Below are 19,344 nucleotides of genomic sequence, written 5' to 3'. Positions count from 1 at the left end.
TTTAGGTTTAGAATTTTCCTAATTTATTTTTAGAAAATTTTCTTTTTTTAGAAGCTAGTTTACTTTAGGATCTCTTGCTATTTCTAGACTTTCTATCTGTAGAAATTAACTTGGTTTGTTTTGTTTTGCAGGTTCTTAATTTAGGACTTCTAATTTGGTAACTTCCTTCCAACTCTTTTATCTTATTTTTTAGATTTATATTTATTCCTTTCTTTTAGATATAAGTTTAGAATTTGAATTGAGGGTTGCGAGTGTTTCATGCCCAAGTGGGTTCGTGACAACACTCTACATCTCAAGGAGGATTGGTTGAGGGGTTATCTATCCATCGCAGGATTAGACACCACTTGAGATCCTCAGAGTTAACTGAGGTTATGGCCGTAAATCAACCTCTCCAGCTCAACCTAGGGTGGAGGACATCCAGGATGAAAATGAGATGCATCAAGCACCCCCACCTCGTACTTTACGAGATTATTTATAACAGGCGGGGGTGAGTATGTCCTCATGCATGGTTTTTTTCGAAAATACGGGACACATGAATATCAAGCCAGGGGTGATTTAACTCCTTCCAAAGTTTTATGGGCTTGAATCTAAAAATCCATATCTACACTTGAAAGAGTTTGATGAAATCACGCTACTTTATACTTCCCTAACGTGTCTGAGGACACGGTCAGGCTGAAACTCTTTCCCTTTTCTTTGAAAGAGAAAGCTAAGACGTGGTTACATTCACTACGTCCCCGATCTATTGGCACATGGAATGACATGACAAGGGAGTTCATAAAGAAATTTTTTATATATCACAAAACGAACACCCTTAGAAAGTCAATTATGAACTTCGCCCAAAAGGAGGATGAAACATTCTTCCAATGTTGGGAGCGGTTCAAGGACCTTGTCAGCTCATGCCCACAACATGGATTTGAAACGTGGCACATTACACACTTTTTCTATGATGGACTGACATCTTCCATCCGTCAATTGGTCGAGACAATGTGCAATGGAGAATTTATGAATAAAAATGTCGATGATGTATGGGATTATTTGGATAGACTTGCTGAAAACACACAAACATGGGACACATACCCAAAATCAAATACCACTTCTAGGCCCACTCAATCAAAGAAAATGGGCGGAGTATACATTCTAAAAGAGGATGATGATCTCAATTCTAAAGTGGCTAATCTTATAAAGAAATTTGAGGCCATGGAATCAAGGAAGGATAAGGGCAAGGAAGTTGTTTGCGGTATTTGTGGTTGTAACAATCACACAACTGAAAATTGTCCAACCATATCTGCCTTTCAAGAGGTACTGATTGAGCAATCCAATGCCATAAATAACTATCAAAGACCTTTCAATGGACCTACCTCTAATACGTACAATCCTGGTGGAAAAAATCATCCAAATTTTACTTGGAGGAATGGACAAACTGATACCCCTCAAGGTTTCTTTAATCAGACTTCACAACAACAACAAGAGAAACCTTAAGAGGATCTAATTTTAAAACATTTTGAAAAGCAAGATCAGTTCAATCAGGATATGGTACAAGTCTTGAAAGACCTTAACAAAACATTATAAGGACTTAAGGCTGAAAACACGATTGAGAATAAGGGGAGCCTCCCAACTCAACCTCTTCCCAAACCAAAGCTGCAATATGAAGTTGGCAACCCAAGCTCTTCAAATCAATTGAGCACGGTAAATCCATCACCACTCTTAGGAGTGGGAAGATTATTGATAAAACCCTTCCGGTTAGGCTTGAAAAGCCTCAAGAGTCAGAAGAGGACAACAATGATGGATCTAGTGATGCCCAACAAAAATTATAACCGAAACTTCTAGAGAAGCCAATTGCTCCATTTTTCCAATGGTTGGTTGCACCAAAACCTCTCTCTAACTCTCACGATATTCTAGAAGTGTTGAAACAAGTGAAAGTCAACATTCTTCTACTTGATGCTATAAAATAAATACCTTTATATGCCAAATTCCTGAAAGACATATGCACGACCAAACGACGACAGAGTATTCAAAAGAAGATCTTCTTGACTGTGAAGGTGAGTGCCATCCTAAAGCAAGACGTGCCGCAGAAATTTAAAGATCCCGGTAGCCCATCCATATCATGTGTAATCGGGGACTATCGAATTGATCACGCACTTCTTGACTTAGGAGCGAGCGTCAATTTGATTCCCTACTCGGTATATAAACAGTTAGGTTTGGGTGAATTAAAACCCACCCTAACCACACTACAACTTGTTGATCGCTCTATTTGTGTACCAAGAGGGATAATTGATGATGTATTGGTCTAAGTAGATAGATTTTACTACCCTGTATATTTTATCATCCTGGACACCGAACCCATCAATAACATGAGCACTCAGATTCCTGTCATTCTTGGTCGGCCATTCCTTGCCACTTTAAACGCAATTATCAATTACAAGAATGGTGTCATGACTAGTCTTTCGGAAATATGACATTAGAGTCAAACATCTTTTTCAATAATGGCAGAAACTTAGAGGATGACGACGATTTTTATGACATTAACATGATTGATTCTTTCGTGGAAGATAAAACGCCTCTGACCTTATCCTCTGACCCTCTAGAGACGTGCCTAGCACACTCCCATGACTTGGATGATGACATGATTAGGGAGACGTGTGCCTTGCTTAATACTACGCCGGTACTTGAAGTTAACCAGTGGAGGTCATAATTTGAAGAATTGCCCCAAACTGATGTCATGCCTCTATCGTCTAACCTTAAGCCACCGAAGCTTGACCTAAAACCTTTACTCTCTGATTTAGAATATGCCTATTTAGGTCAAGAAGAGACATACCCAGTGGTGATTTCATCTCATCTTAAGAACAAATAAGAGAGTATGCTCATTTCTACTCTCGAAGAAGATAAAGGAGTTATTGAATATATCATCACAGATCTCGATAGGATGAATGAACTCCTTCCAACTAAATGTTTCGACTCTTTGGATGATTATTTGGCACACTTTACGGATTCAAACGATCCCATGATACAAGAAATAGTAGATCCCTTGCAAGACAATACCTTGGTAGTTGTCACGGACCGAGAGAACCCTTATTCTGAAGTACCTACTCCCCCAGACCCTAAATGGTTACCATTAATAGAGGAGGAGCTGAAAATTGAATTAAAGAGTGAAACTTCGGCGTGTGTTGAGACTACACCACCTACTACAAATTTTTCTGAATTTCATCTACTTGTAGTTTTTGATTCATCATGGTATACTAATTTTAAAATTTTTTCTGCCACAGGTGAATCGTATATACTTTGGACACTTCAGACGATTAAAAGAAAAATTTATGTAGAGGTCCCTCAATTTCTTTGGACATTGACATTCCAGGACATCCAAGCCTACTGCAAAACAGGCTTTTGGATGATCTTGTTGAAAAACCTTTTGAGAAATTTACTAAGATACTGGCCGACGAAAGAACCTACATGCATGATTGAGTAGATTTTCCGTGCTTTCGCAGTTGAGGATTAGAATTTACTGCTTTCATAAGATTATGGTAGTTTACTTTTTGCTGTTCTAGGATAGATGATTTTATGCCATTAAGTTAGTTTGCTTTATACATTATTTTAGGATAGTTTGCTTTTGTTGGTTTCTCTCTTGTGCTGACCCGCTCTTACGCTGATATCTTTGGAAAGCCACTTAATTCTTTCGTTCAGGTACTATCTTCCCATCACTTTCCATTTACTTTCGTTGTCCCATGTGCATTGCATGCTCATATATTTTTTACATTGAGGACAATGTAGATTTTAAGTTGGGGGTGAGAGATTAGGTAACTTAATCAGTGTTTTCTTAGTCACGAGCAGAACTTTGTGAAAATTTTTCAAAATTTTTCTGACATTTCTTGTGAATTCGAAGTGATTTTGAAGGATAGTCATGATCTTAGAATTTTAAGATACATGATGTTGGTAATTTATGACTCTTGAACTTAGTTATTGGATAGATTTCACAGTTGAGTTCGAATTATTAATCCATTATTAGAAGTTTTAAACATTGATTGAGTCATGTTTTCACATGTCACACCTAGCTTAGACATTACGGTTTCAGTTCGATATTAAAGGATAACATGGAATTCACTAAGCATGAAAGGAACCAGCCTGGACAATTTGCCCCTCATGATTAATGAAGAAAAAGAAAAAACCCAACTCCAAAAATAGCTGCCTTTAGAAAGGGTTGGGTGAATGGTCTTCTCCATAGTTTGCTCCCTATAGGCAAGGATTTGATCCCCCATGGATGACATTCAGAAAATGTTGGGTGGCTGTTCTTCACCATAGGTTTGCTCCCTATGGGTGAGGATTTGATTCCCTTCCTTGGCATTACTTTTAATAGAAAAATCAAAAGCTGAAGGAAAGAAAAAAAGAATGATCTGTGAGGCAAGTTTAGGTTTTGGTTGTCATAAATGTTCTTGTTGAGTACCAATGACATCATGAAATAGAGAAGTGAACCATAATGATAAGCTGAGATTGCACTATACACCATGGAACTCAGTGTTTAAATTTTTTTTTCTAATTGATGGATTAACACTTCGAATTTGATTATGAAGTCTACTGTGCGCCTGAATATAGGAGAAAGTAATGCCCAACATTCATGAATCTTAAGACTTCGAGTATCTGACTTGTTTTCAAAAATCACTCAAGTTTATAAAAATCATCCTATAATTCTTAACGTATTTTTTCACATACTTTGCTTGGGACTAGCAAATGCTGGTTGGGGGTTGTGTTGAGGGTCGAATATTGCATATTAGACCCCGATTACTACTTGCTTTTACAAACATGATACTGTTTAATGCCCTATTTTAATCGTGTTTGTGTTGCAAGGTGAATTTACGAGCGTGGACTAAAAAAAGGTACTAAAAGTGTGGATTTGATGCTCTAAAGTCACCAAGGCAGGGGATCGGATCTTGAGTTGGACGTCCACAGGAGGGAGAGTAGAGTTTGTAGTTTTTATTTTTATTTTTTACTTTTATTTTTATGGTTTTTGTTAAAGGATGTTTAGCCTAATCAGGTCTATTCTAGGCTAAACCTCTTAGCTAGCGCTAAGAGGTGAAGCTTGTAGCGTCATTGGGGTATTAGTTTTGCTTTGATTCATGGTTATTGAACTCTTATGGATTCTAGTTTGATTATTAAGGAATACTTTTAGTTTTTAATGGTTTATTGTGACTCAAATTACAGTAGATCTGCAATAGCTTTGAGTATGTTCTTTTCATTATAAGATTGTGAACTTAGGAGGCCCTGTTGTTCGCCATCGTCTCATGGGCATGGTTGGGTGATGGAACCCTTCCTAACTTTCACAATTCTCTCATGATTGGCTGCGAGATTGGTAAATTGCTGTTGTTTGCCATAGTCTCCTGGGCATGGTTAGGTGACGGAATCACTTCCAAATATTTACCAATCTTATCTGTTGATGATTAGATCTATGAGAAGTTTAGAGATCTGACAAATCTCTTCTTACCAACTGGATAATATAGGACTCTGATTCCAGTTGTGTCCATGAATCAGTGCAAGGTAACTTCCCAATTGCTACAAGTGGATCCTTGGCACCCTAGTTTCCTATCTCTGAATTCTTTAAGTTTTATATTAATATTTCATCATTATTCCTTAAATTCTATTTGATTTAGATTTCATCTTATTGTAGTTCTAGTTCTATTTAGTTTCAGATTACATACAGATTTCAGTCCCTTGGGATTCGACCTCAGTCTCACCGAGTTTATTACTACATCATAACCCTATACTTGGGAAGTGAACACTCATACACACGTGTACCAAATTTAGACCCTCAATCACACAAGTGGTCTAGTTTGATTGAATTGAATGCAATAACGCCAATTTAATATTACATCTTTTCATGAATTTGCACATTTAAGCACAACAACTTCCGATGATTCTGATCCTCTATGGTTCCAAATTGCTGAAATGGGATTGAGTGACAGTATTATTGCCGTCTATTTGTAAAAGATGCGCATTTCATAATAACTTGTGACTATGTCTTCATAGAATATTTCGACGGCAATGTTATTATAGTTTATGTAGAGTTTGCCCTTCAAAATTTTCTATAAATTTTAGTGGCTCTTTGAGACCTTGTACTGTATCGTGGATTTGGGTTATGGGTTAAATGAGAAAGCTTATGGGTTAATGGGCTTCTAATTGAACATGCCAGTTGCTTTGCTGGCTTCTTAAGAGTCTCCAACTTTTTAGCCATCGATTTTAATCCAAAATGATTCCCCACCACGTGATAACATGGTGAAGATTCCACGGACATGGTATCTAAGAGGGCAACACTTGAATTGGGATATCATGAATGGTGTTCATTACCTTTTTATTCGCTCACCTTTTGATTGGATTCGTCGTATTTTTAATTCGTCTAATAAAAGGAAGGGGATTGGCTGGTGTAAGCTATATAGCTGCTGACGTCAGAAAGTTACGTGGGTCTGATCATGAGGTATGTGTTATATCCAAACCGTCCATCCATTTTGCGAGCTCGTCTTAAGGCTTGAGAAGAAAAATAAGATAGATATAACTATCAAGTGGACCACACTGCAAAAAGCAGCGAGGGATTGAATGTCTACAATTGAAGCCCATTTTAAGGTCACAAAAGTTTTTAATCAATATGAAATTTGCTTTTCCTTTTCATCCAGGTCTTTGTGACCTTATGAACAGATTGGATGGCCCTAAGAATGTTTTAACGGTGAAAATCATTACCTCCACTGCTATTTGTGGTGTGGTCCATTTGATCTTTGGATATGATTCATTTTCTGGATAATGCTCTAAAATAATCTCTAAAAATAGATGAACGGTGTAGATATAATAAATGCATCACTGTGGGGCCATGTAACTTTGATCTCCTTTGAATCGTCCGTACAACTCGGAGATCGAGGAGCGCGCTAGTCTTTGCACGACACGTACCTACACCAGCTATATGGTGTGTGGTACACCAGCCAATCCGCTTCCCTAATAAAAACCTATTTATTGATTTGGCTCACCTTTTGGTTGGATTTGCCGTATTTTTTTATTTGTATAATAAAAACTTGGGCGTGCATCTGTTGAATGGGTTGAATGTGAGACACTATGCGGGCTCACTTTTCTCTAATGTTATAAATAAGAAATAAACGATAGTAGTATGTAATTTTTTCATTGAAAATGTACCTCATTGTTTGATTATATATCAGACACACATCACGTTGACCCATCATTTTCGGTTGTCCACTTTGTTTTAAAGGAAAAATAAAGGAAAACAATAATGTAATTTTTCATCTGAAAAAGCACAGCTGTGGATGTGCATAGTCTTAAAAGGGGTTCTGTGTGGCCACACAAAGGATCAAGTGAGCCACACCACATGAAATAGTGGAGATTTAACACCTTCTGTTGAAAAATTCTTGGGAGTCACCAAGGTTTTTGATGAAACTGATATGGAGGTTTTTGAATATTTGTATTTTCCCTTCACCCAAGTCAATTTGACCTTAGAAGAGGTTGGATGGAAAATAAACATCATGGTGGGACCTAATGATGTAGAGCGGGTCGCGGACAGTTTCATGGTTAAGATGGATCAGAAAAGGCTCGGTCAATGGCAGAAGTGAACTGGATTATCAGACCTTAAATCGGGTGTATCTCGCAATCCGAAATGAGTTATTGGGACTAAAATATATCATTTTGGGATAAAACGAGCTACTTTAGCCACTCAATCCGGCTTGCGTAAGCCGGATTTGCAAAATACCACCAGATCGATGGTTGTTTCCCTATTTTAATTCCGTTTTTACTATAAATAGTAAATTTTAGTTTGATTATAACTCTTCATCTGTTGGGCTTTAGGAGTTGTGCTCAACACTTACTATTTTTGGCCGAAAACCTTGCGTACTAGTAGACATCACAACCGTCTAATAATAAGTTTACTATTCATAGTAAGTTGCAAATTCTAGGAGTTTTATTGTAGTATGATTCTAAAATTTCTTTCATTGCTTGGTATACCTGTTTAAAAGGGTTGTGAGCTTGTTTATTTAATCAATCAATCAAATTATGAATTTTATAGAATTTATTTTTATTTTTCTTGCTTTCTTTCCTTGTGGATTCGAGAGGTCTCCGTGAGGAGTCCAGAGAAGCTCTGTAGATTCAAAGTAGTTATCCTTGAGGAAGACGGTGATTGACCTCATCACGTTCATCCCTATGTCACCTAAGAAGGTTTCAATGGTGGTGTAATTATCACCACTGCTTCCTACAATGTGGCCCATTGATCCTTGGATCTGCTTTCTTTTTGAGCTCATGCTTTAAAATGATCTATTAAAATAAATAGGTGGTATTGATAGAACATATACATCATGGTAGCCCTACAAAGCCCTTGCCAGAAGCGAATCGATCCTCAATCTGCGTAAGGGGTGACATGGGAGACATTGAAGTGGATTGCGTGGTGTGCCACAGGTAAGGGTGTACATCGAGCTGAACCGAGTCAAGCTGGCCTCAGTTGACTCGGCTTGGCCACTAGCTGACCTCAGCTCAAACTTGGCTCAGCTCGATCCTCGAGCCTGACTGGCCAGCTCGGCTCAGTTTGGTCAGCAACTCGGGTGGAGTTCGAGCCAAGATCGAGCCACGTTTGCCTGTGTGGCATTTCCACAAACACCTGGACTACACTTTCAAAATCCCATTGTCTGTAAAAAAGCAACAAATTTTTTTTAGGTATTTTATCAAATACCTTCCAAGCAACATAAAAATCTAGAAAAAATGGGTTTTTGTTTCATATACATACCTTCCTTTCCACCAGCTACACTTCGTTGAGTCATTTCATCAAACACTTGGTGAGCAACATCAATATCAAAGTAACCAAGTCATTGAACTGGTTCGATCTGAGTTCGATTTGAGCTGGATTTGATCCGAGTCGAGTTGAGCTGGGGCCAGCTCGAAATCGGCTCGAACTCATTTTCAAGCTCAAAAAATCAGCTCGACTCGGCTTGAACTCAGCTTCGAACCAAGACGAATCGAGCTTTTTCGAGTCGAGTCGAGCGAGCTAGCCAAGCTAGCTCGGTTGGTGTACACCCCTAGCCACAAGCCACCAACCTCCGTGATGTGTTCATGTCACTAAGTTTTGTGGGCCTAATGTATGTATTATATCCACATCATCCATTCATTTTGTGAGATCATTTTAAGACACAGACTAATAAATAAAGAAGATCCAAAGCCCAAGTGGGCCACACCACAAAAAGCATTGGGGATTGAACCTCTACCGTGGAAAACTTCTTAAGGCCCTCAGAAGTTTTAGATCAAGCTGAACTTTGGTCTATTTGACCTCATGATCTGTGGTGTGGTTCACTTGAGCTTCGGATGTGCCTTATTTCTTTGGCTCATTTCCTAAATCGAGTTTGCAAAATGGACAGACATAGACATCGGGGATGTAACACGTAGGAAACGGATTGGCTACTCCCCTTGACACCAGCTCCGTGGCTGGTGGTCGGTGCCTTGTGGGCCCCACCATGATGTCTGTGTTTCATCCATTTCATTAATCCATTTGTACAGATCATTTTATTGCTTGTTACCAAAAATTATAGGATATAAATCTCAGGTGGACCACACCACATGAAAACAATAGTGATTGGATATCAACTATTAAAATCCTCCTAAGGTCTACTATACTGTTTATTTGACATCCAATTTGTTGATTAGGTCATATAGGCTCAGATGAAGAGAAAAAACAAATATAGGCTTGGTCCAAAGCTTTTATGGCCCCCAAAATGTTTTTAATAGTCGACCCTCATTCAACACTTTTTCCTGTAATGTGGTCCACTTGAGATTTGAATATACCTCAATTTTGGATTCATACTGTAAAATGATCTGTAAAAACAGATGGATGGCATGGATGAAACACATACATCATGGTTGGGCCCACATAGCACCGACCACCAGCTGTTGGCTGGTGTCAGGGGGAGTAGCCAATCCGTTCCCTAACACATACATCATGGTGGGCCCACATAACTTAGTGACGTCAACACACCACTAATGTCTGTGGTGTCTGGCATACCACGCAATTAGCTTCTGAGTCACACATGTCAGGTGGGCTCATTATTTTCCATTCTCGACTTAGTTGTAAAGAAAAAAAATAAAAGGGGACAACGAAATTTCTCCTCTGAGGAAGCGTTTAATGGTTTGGGAATATGCATCTCCAGCAGGAATTTTCCGGTAACAGTCCCTTTCGAAGCCATTACCCATGGGCATTTTCGTAAAAAACAAAAGCTATGCATTTTCGTGGAAGCTTATTGCGTACTGATTAAGTAAACTCTAAACTCTATGAGGTACACGGTAATACTTCATCCAGTCCGTTCATCAATTTTATCAGATAATTCTAGATCTTGAACCAAAAAATGAAGCATATACAAAGCTTAAGTGGACCACACCACATGAAACAGTGAATTAAACGTTTGCATTGAAAAATTATTTGGTGCGACAGAAGTTTTGAATCAGATATTTTTATTTTCCCTTTAAACATGTCGGTGTGATCTTATGAATAGGTTGGATGGCAAATAAACATAACTATAGCCCTGGCAAGGTTTCAAAGGTGTGGTCCATTTGAGGTTCAGATATAATTCAATTTTAGTTTTCAGCGCTAAAATTAGCTGAAAAAAAAATATGAACGGTCTAGATAAACTATATACATTCACAGTGGGCCTAACAAAGTTTACTCAGTGCGATGAAAGCTGAGCAATGCGTATCCGATGTATATTCTGCAAGTACACCGTAATAAATTCGAGCGCGGATTTCGTCCTGCTGCCGCTGTCTCAGGATTGGAACGGGCAGGGGCTATAGGGCCACTGTGATGTATGGGTTTTAACTATTCAACTACTTTGCGGTTATGATATAAAAAAATGAGGTAGATCCAAAGGCGCAAGTAGACCACACAGTGAGCATGAAACTCTTGTCATTGAAAACCTATCAGGAGCTCTGGAAGTTTTGGAATAAGTTGATATTTGTGTTTTCCTTTCATCCAAGTACACCTGACCTTATTAGCGAGTTAGATGACACTTAACCATCATGGTGGGGCCTAAGAAGGTTTCTCAGACAAGGAGAGAGGTCCTCAAGGATATCTATTCCAAATTGATGGAACTCCAAATTCCTTACAGAGCTTTCTCGGATATTAGAAATTCAAAATAAATTAATTGGTTATATAAGTATGAAATTATAATCCTCATGTCAAAGTTTGAGGCTAAAACTATAACTCAAACACCCTACAAGCATGACTTAATATAAATGGTAAACTTACCATCTATAATGGCCTCCATTTCTACTAAACCGACTTTTGACTGTTGTTTTAACGGATCTTGCAAATCCAACATGGGCAGCCCGGCCTAGTTGGGTTGAATGGCTAAAGTAGCATCTCTTACAGAAAATCATATACGGTGTATCGAAATGCTTATTCCGATTTGTGAGATATAACTGTTTTAAGGTTCCGGTGGTACAAATAATTTTCAACTTTGATTAGGCCTTCTCTTTGCCATGAAAGTATTTGGGACCGCTCTGCATAAGTTTCGATTGTATATATCATTATCACTGCTATTTTCTATGGTGTGATCCACTTGAGACATGGATATGCATCATTTTTGGAAACGGATTGGCTACTCCCCTTGCCACCATCCATGTGGCGGGTGTCGATGCTATGTGGGACCTACCAAGATGTATGTGTTCAATCCATTCGGTCCATCCATTTTGAAAGATCATTTTAAGGCTTGATACCAAAGATGAGAGATATAAATTTCAGATGGACCACACCATATATATCCACAATTAAAATCCTCCTAAGGCCCACTGTACTGTTTATTTGAAATTTGATCGGTTGATTAGGTCATATAAGTCCAGATGAATGGAAAAAAACAAAGATACATTGTTCCAAAACTTTTATGGCCCTGATAGGTTTTTAATAGTCAATGCCCATTCAACACTGTTTCCTATTTCCTATGATGTATTCCGCTTGAGATTGGATTATACCTCATTTTTTAAAAATCTCATTTCATAAAATAATTTGAAAAAATAGATGAACAACACGGATGAAGCACATGCATCATTTTGGGGGCCATGGTACACCGACAACTAGTCATTTGCTGGTGGCAGGGGGGGTAGCCAATCCGTTCCCATCATTTTTAAAAAAGTCAACGAAGGTGTGGACAAAACCCACACGTATGACGGCCCCGCTGACCTGTCAGAGCTCCTCCTGTTCCAATTAAGAGGGCATGACCTGTGGGCATTAAATTCTTAAATGCTTAAGACGTCCGTACGGGGCATGTGCCGTAATATATGGGTTTCACCTTGCCGTCCATCCATCCTTTAAGCGCAAGTAGACCACACCACGTGAAGCTACCATTATGATGACACTCTAGTTGAAATCTTCTCGGGACTCGCCTGGCGTTTATTTGCCATCCAACCTATTTATAAGGTCGTCGAGAACTAGACTAAGGGAAAACACAAATATTATATCCTAGAACTTCTGCTGGTCACAAAATGTTTTTAACGGTGGAGTTTCAATCTCTATTATATAGTTCACTTGAGCCTTGAATCTGACTAATTTTTGATTTTGTATTCTAAAATGATAAATGAAAAAAATGGATGGATGGCATAGATAAAACCCATACATCATGGTGGGCCCCACCAAAATTATACACGGATGGATTATGGTGGAGGTAGGGCAGGACCCAATCCGCTTCCAATTAAAACAAGAAGGTAGTAAAATTACCCTTTGCCTTGCAGGGCATCATGTTTATGTGTCTTATCCAACATATTCTTAAGGTTAAACAGACGTGGATGAATAGAAATCACAAATATCAACTTGATCCAAAGCCTCAATCGGCCCGAGAAGTTTTCAATAACAAATTCCCCTAGTTTCCCGTGGTGCGGTGTACTTAAGCTTTGATACTCTTATGGTGAAATCCTACTATAGTGTGAGTGCGTAGGTGTGTGTGGGGGGGGGTGTGAGTGTGTGGGTATTGTTGTACCCAATTTATAACCGTTCTTAGTACAATTAACCAGGAGTAGATAAGCATCATTGTATGGAAAAATGTAGCATGCGAAATATTTAGGGTGACTGAAAGGTATCCAAAGGCAAAATGAGCAACCAAGAAAAGTCTAAAAGGCAAAAAGTGGTTGAGCAAAAGAAACAGTTAAAAGGACACGTGTCAAGAAGAAAAGAAGAGACTAAAGGATATGAAAGACCAACGTTGCAATAATTCAACTACCATAACCATTGAAATAAAGAAGAAAAGCACCTGAAAAGAAGCTACAACAAAGATTTATAAATAACAAATAATTTAACAAAGCAAGACGTCTCATACCAATCCAACGAACAAATCAAATTATCTTTCCTTATCACATCTTAGCTCAATCCTAGGAGTAGTGGTAATCCTTAGTCATAATCTAGTAGCAGTAATCTTTAAATGTAATCCAAGTCTATGCTTTTGCGCTAGAATATTATCAGGATTAATACAATCATTTCATCTTTCAGAAAGACATCTTATTGTTGCTCCCTTTGTTAGAGGAATAACCACACCCTTCGACAATTGTCTGATCATCTTACAATCTTATTGCGAGTGGCTAAATAGGCAACAAATCTTTTTAGGTTTCGGTCATATATGCTCACATTTGATGTATCTACCTATCTTTGTGCTTGGGGGTCAAGGTGTTCAGTCAAAATCAAGTTGCACAATCGGTTCTAGCATGTCTCACTGGTCACATGTGATCGAACCAAACCAAAAGCCAATAGATATCATTTTTTTTTTAAAAAAAAGAAGCTTTGGGTATGCTTTAATTTTAGGCTCATACCGAGCATGGGTAAGACACATAGATCACCGTGAGGTCCACAATATTGGAAGCGAATTACCTAGTGTGACATCACCAAATTTCGTGTGTCCCATCATAATGTATGTATTATATCCACACCATCCATCTATTTTGCAATATCATTTTAGTACATGAACCCAAAAATAAGGCAGATACAAACTTCAAGTGGACCCACTATGTGGGGACAATGATACCCACAGTTAAAACCTTCCTAGGGCCCACCCTGACATTTTTTTTTTTGCCATCCAACCTGTTCACAAGGTCACATAGACTTGGACGAAGGAAAAACATAAATATCAACTTCTATGGCCCCCAATAAGTTTTCAATAGTAGGCATTCAAACCCCTCCCACGCCTCCCCCCTTTTGGTATGGTCCACTTGAGTCTGGATCTGCCTTGTTTTTGAGTTCGGTATACACCCCACCTCAAGCTCATAAGATGATTAAGATTGAACAAACCCTTATCCATACCTCAAACCTTTATTCGTACCCTCAACCCAATCCAAACCCTAGAAACCTTAAAACTCTAGGAATCAACCCTAAACCCAGTTAACTCAGTTACAGAAACCCATTGAGAATCTAACTTTAAACATAAACTCTAGGAAAACCTAACATATCAAGTCAACCGACTGAGTCAACTCACTCGGTCAACCCACATAGCCTACCCAGTTAACTTACCTTGTCAAGATAGGTCCATAAACCCATTTTTGCCCAAGCCCATTCTAAAGCTAAATCGGTGTACAAGAGTAAACAACAAAGCACTTTCGTATGACCCATGTTGTCCACGTGTATGGGAGGAGCCTCCTTCCAAAGCTGAAGCAAAATCGAGGGACGAGCGGCACCCAGGGCGCCGCTCACCACATGGCACTGGCGGTGCCAGCTGCTCACTCACGTGCACCTAGCCTCTTTTCCAATCCCATGCATGTGCATAGTGTTGAAGTTGATCTGATGCCCATCCTTTAAGCTAAAATTATGCTTCACGCCATCAATCTAACCCATGAGATCTTGCTACATGACAATTTCATATCTTAGTTATCCAAAACCTTTCTAGCCTCAAGCTTTACAAGATTTTAAACAAAAAAAAAAAGAAAGAAAAAAAAAAGGCTGGGCGCTATAAATAGCCTCATTCCTTTCACATTTCAAAGCATCCAATCTCATTTCAAGTCTTTTCACTCACTGCTTAAGCCCTTAGTCTAGCCACTTCATCCCTCTACAAAGGAAAGGAAAGAGGTATAGGAAAGAGTTCGGCCATGTACAACTAAGTCCAGCTAAATCCAAAACCACCTAAGCCATCTAAATCTTAATCGAAGCCTCTCATTCTAACCCTTGTGACACTACCATCCATCTAACTATTCAATCTTCGATTAAGACTCACATTACCAAAGCATTCACATTGTGCAACATGCATCTTATTCATACAATACACATTTGCACCAAATCGGCTCAAAAGTATGCTCCACATCTTGCCGATATAATTGGATTTTGCCCATCAAGAATCTTATCAATTTAGTCATAAGCATTGCATTCCATATAGCATTGGCGTACGAGAACTGATCATTAATCCTCAAGAATAGTGAAATCTCATGAAGTAGATACCCTGTGTTAGTACGGGCAAAGTGGGTGCGCAACACCTTTTCTCTTTGTAACTGCGATCACTTACTCAGAATCTTTAATCACAGACTATATAATTATTTTAGGATCGAGAATCTCTGGATCTTTTATACTAACATTTCTATGCGGTTTACGACAGTAGGAACGAATAATTAGCTACTAAGAACTTTGATCAAATTTATACTCTCAATCATTAGGAAGCCCAGTGAGGCACCCGAGGCACTCGTAGAAGCAAGGCGGTTCCATCCCGGGATCCGGCATCCACATGTTCATGCCTTGAATTGATATCACATGATGGATGGATAATGTGGATATAAGACATACATCACGGTGGGGCCCACAGAACCTTATGTAACACCCAGAATTTTTGTTATTTTGAATTTGTCAAAAATTCTTAATTTTTTTTAAATAACTAGCCACGTCATCACTTATGGACCATTGAAGCTCAAGGTGAGTTTACACGCGGCTAGTACCGATAAAGAACCATATAAATAAGATTGATCAACTGTAGAAAACCAATGAACCCAACCGATTACTCAAACATCAAGTTTATCCCCATGATATGTTCACATAAGGTCCAAATCTAACCGACCTACCACTGATTAATCAAGACAATCGTAACTAAATTAAAAGATCTACCCAAAGCCGAGTCAGATAAGGCCCGGATCTTGACTAATGGACTAAATCAACCCAATTACTCTTTTAGCCTAAAACCGACGGTTTAGGGTGATCATGACCAAATCACCATTTTCGCTAATTTCGAATAGGTCATACTGTGAACTTAGTTAATCCATGCCTTAACAACTGTGCCCAAGAAATCCCCCTACCCAATTTATTCCAGAAATGCCCCGATTACCCGAACAAGCTCTAAACTGCTCGTTAGTGGGCCACTAGTTCCGAAATTGTAGAGTAATGTCTATCTCATTGGGCTTGTGGTCCATCGCGGATGACAAACTCAGATGACGCCTACAAATAGATGATTCATGCTGTCAAGTTAGCACTTGTAAAGTACAACTTGCCCTAGCATTGGCCAAAAGTCTGAATTTTAAAACAAATGGCCCCACCACTTAGGATAATAAATTAGGACATCTCAGCCTTCGAATTTCACCCAAATTTGTATCATATGTTAAAGATATTTTTTTGCACTCGTCCTCCAAATCTGACCCCCGATCGAGAACTGGTGACCGTTGATCACAAATCTGACCATTGCGACAAAACCCTGCATCCGTTTGCCGTCAAACTTTGCATAGCCCTTCATCAGGCCATGAGGCACCTATTTCATAAATTATATGGGCCAGGGGGCCATTAGGGCAACCCCAATAACCAGAATGGGCCTCACAGGGCCATTGGAGGTAATTACCAAACTGCAGGGCCAACTGAATATTTATATCCAGCCATCTCTCTCACTCCCATAAACTCCAGCAGCTGACAGAGAGAGAGGGAGGGAGGAGAGAGAAGGGCCTCCTCTAGTGGTGCATGTGAGCTTGGAGCTTAGGATATTGAAATCTCGGCACTTTCACCTCTCCACGTTGACTCCAATTGTTGTTGGAGTGGGATTCCAACCCATCTAAGGTAAGATGGGGTTCCAAATTATATCTTCCCTGATTTTTGCATCATGCATGTGTCTTATCCTCCGTTCTATGTAATGTAGGGCCCCGACACCTCGAGCTTGCGGACCCGGCGGCGCTAGGACAATCTCAGCAACCTTCGGGTCTAGAATAGGTGCGGATCATTACCTTTAGGTGACCGATTATCACACCTAGCTTGGGTTTAATGAACGTGTGTGGTGAATGTTAATGCATGTTATAGAATTTTTGTTTGGATTGCATAGATGAGATAATAGCCTAGGATAGTATAATTATGGAAAAGGGTTTAGATCCTAATTCTCCAAACATGTGACTCGTTGACTTGCATGTTCATATAGAGTTCAATATTTAATTTTCCCCAAATTGTTGCTGATGGCTATTAAAATCCTTTATTTGGCTTTAATTATGCTTGGAATGGAGGCATGGAATGTTGTAATTTGTTGATTGGTGGTTAATTCCCTGATTGTGTGATTAATTATACTTGGGTGAAGGCATGAAATGTTGTGAATTGGTTGACTGGTTGAGTTGCTTGCCTTGATTTTCAATGTATAGCTAAATTATGTAATGCATGTTGACTTATGAAAGATTAATTGCGGAGTGATGGTGTATGACTATTTTAATGAATACATAGGCAGGACCATATTATGTATAACCCGTAAATTTGGGGTGGAACTTAATTTGTTGCTGCCCATGTACTGATCGTACCAATATTTTGTCTGCCATGTGTGAATTGTGCCCAACAATAACCATGCTTGTTGTGTATTGATGCATTTTTTCCTATGGATCTGTCGATTACCTGGAATTACATGGGTGGTCCTTGTTGGACCTGTCCGTGAGTGTATCTGGCCTGAATAGTTGAACTGTAGGTTGTTGGCCATAGTCGGACTACCCAAGACAGCGTTCTTAGGCTGATTAACTACGGTTCAGCCTGTCAGGGCATATTGACTATAAGTTGACTATCCTTGTATGTTAACAATGTTTTAATCACGCTTGTATGAACCCGAGGTACCCTGAAACCATTGCGTCCACTTCTAATCATTAAGTATGGCCCACAAAGTCTCATGAGCTGGGGATGGTGGTATGAGACACTATAACCTTGCTGTCAGCTTATGCTAGGGTGACGAGCCTCCCCGTAGTATCTACTGAGCACTTAGACTCGTGAGCCGGGAACGGTGGTATGAGAAACTGTACCCGTGCTATCGGCCTGTGGTGGGGTGACGACATCCCTACAGTAACCGCGAGTAAGACATTTAAGTCCCAATCTAATTCGTATATGTTTATACTACTTTTCGGGATTGACGACCCCAATATAGGGCTAAGAGTCGCGAGAATCACATGACCACGGCCCTTGAGCCACGCGATCGGGTTAGGGCAATAACTCTATTAGTGTATTCTGGTTTCCAACCCGTTGAATGAATGAACTTAACTAATCAACCTAGCTAACATGTTCCATGGCATTGCATTTATTATTGTGGCGATTATGTAGTCGAGGTCGCTTTAAGGGAGTGTTGGTTCATTCGCGAACGTGAGATGTCGTCGCTTGAGGGAGTGTTGGTTTGAGAGGATCATGCATCATATCATAACCACGCATTTGCATTAACAACAGTGTTTAGGATTATATGTTATTTGCTGTTCATTAAATGTATCATATGCATGATAATTCGTATGCCTATCGCTAATGGTACCACTGAATTAGCTACTCAGTCCCACTCTAGGACGGTGTTCTAAAACACCAACCAGAATCCGGTATAGATGCAAGTACCTTGGAGCGGGATGAACATGGATGAAGAGGAGGAGCAAGCGCACTCCTGCACTTCGGTAGTTTCTTCTAGTTTATGGTTGGATGGTCGTGGGACATGGCCAGGGCCCTAGTCATTGTGGGATGTTTATTTGGGTGGGTTTAGTTCCCGGTTGGATTTTCTTGGTACTGTAATTTAGATATCTTACCTGTTTAGTGACCCGTATTTATATTTTATGATATTCTCATGCTTATGTTTTGCTAAACCCGTCATTTCTAATAAATAAATCTAAATGCATTGAAATATGGAGCCCATTAGGGCATACTTGGCACCCGGGAAGTCGGGAGCCGAGTTCCTACTCGGCCCTCGAAATTCCAGGGCATTTCAGATGGTATCAGGGCATGGTTCGGGTTAAGCTGGGATTTGGGCGATGGGTCTATCATAATGTCTTATCAACTTAGGAGGGAGTGATCGAACTTAGCGACGTTAAAGGACCCTAGGACCAAGCCATCCGGCTAATCTGAATACTATAGTCTTAGCCTAGGGTTCAAGTATAGAAGGGACTTAGGCCATTTCTACTCTTTCCTACCCT

The 19,344-nt window shown here is 39.5% G+C and overlaps 1 non-coding gene across 1 annotated transcript; it reads right to left on the bottom strand.

The window, feature by feature from the left end:
- Positions 1–807: 807 nt before the first annotated feature.
- On the bottom strand, positions 808–914 carry LOC131226351 (small nucleolar RNA R71). The gene has a single exon (XR_009161742.1). It is a non-coding gene; the product is annotated as a small nucleolar RNA R71 (small nucleolar RNA).
- Positions 915–19,344: the final 18,430 nt, after the last annotated feature.

This window comes from Magnolia sinica, chromosome 14, assembly GCF_029962835.1.
Source record: "Magnolia sinica isolate HGM2019 chromosome 14, MsV1, whole genome shotgun sequence".
Classification (NCBI taxonomy): Eukaryota; Viridiplantae; Streptophyta; class Magnoliopsida; order Magnoliales; family Magnoliaceae; genus Magnolia; species Magnolia sinica.
This window is presented reverse-complemented; position numbering and strand designations above follow the sequence as displayed.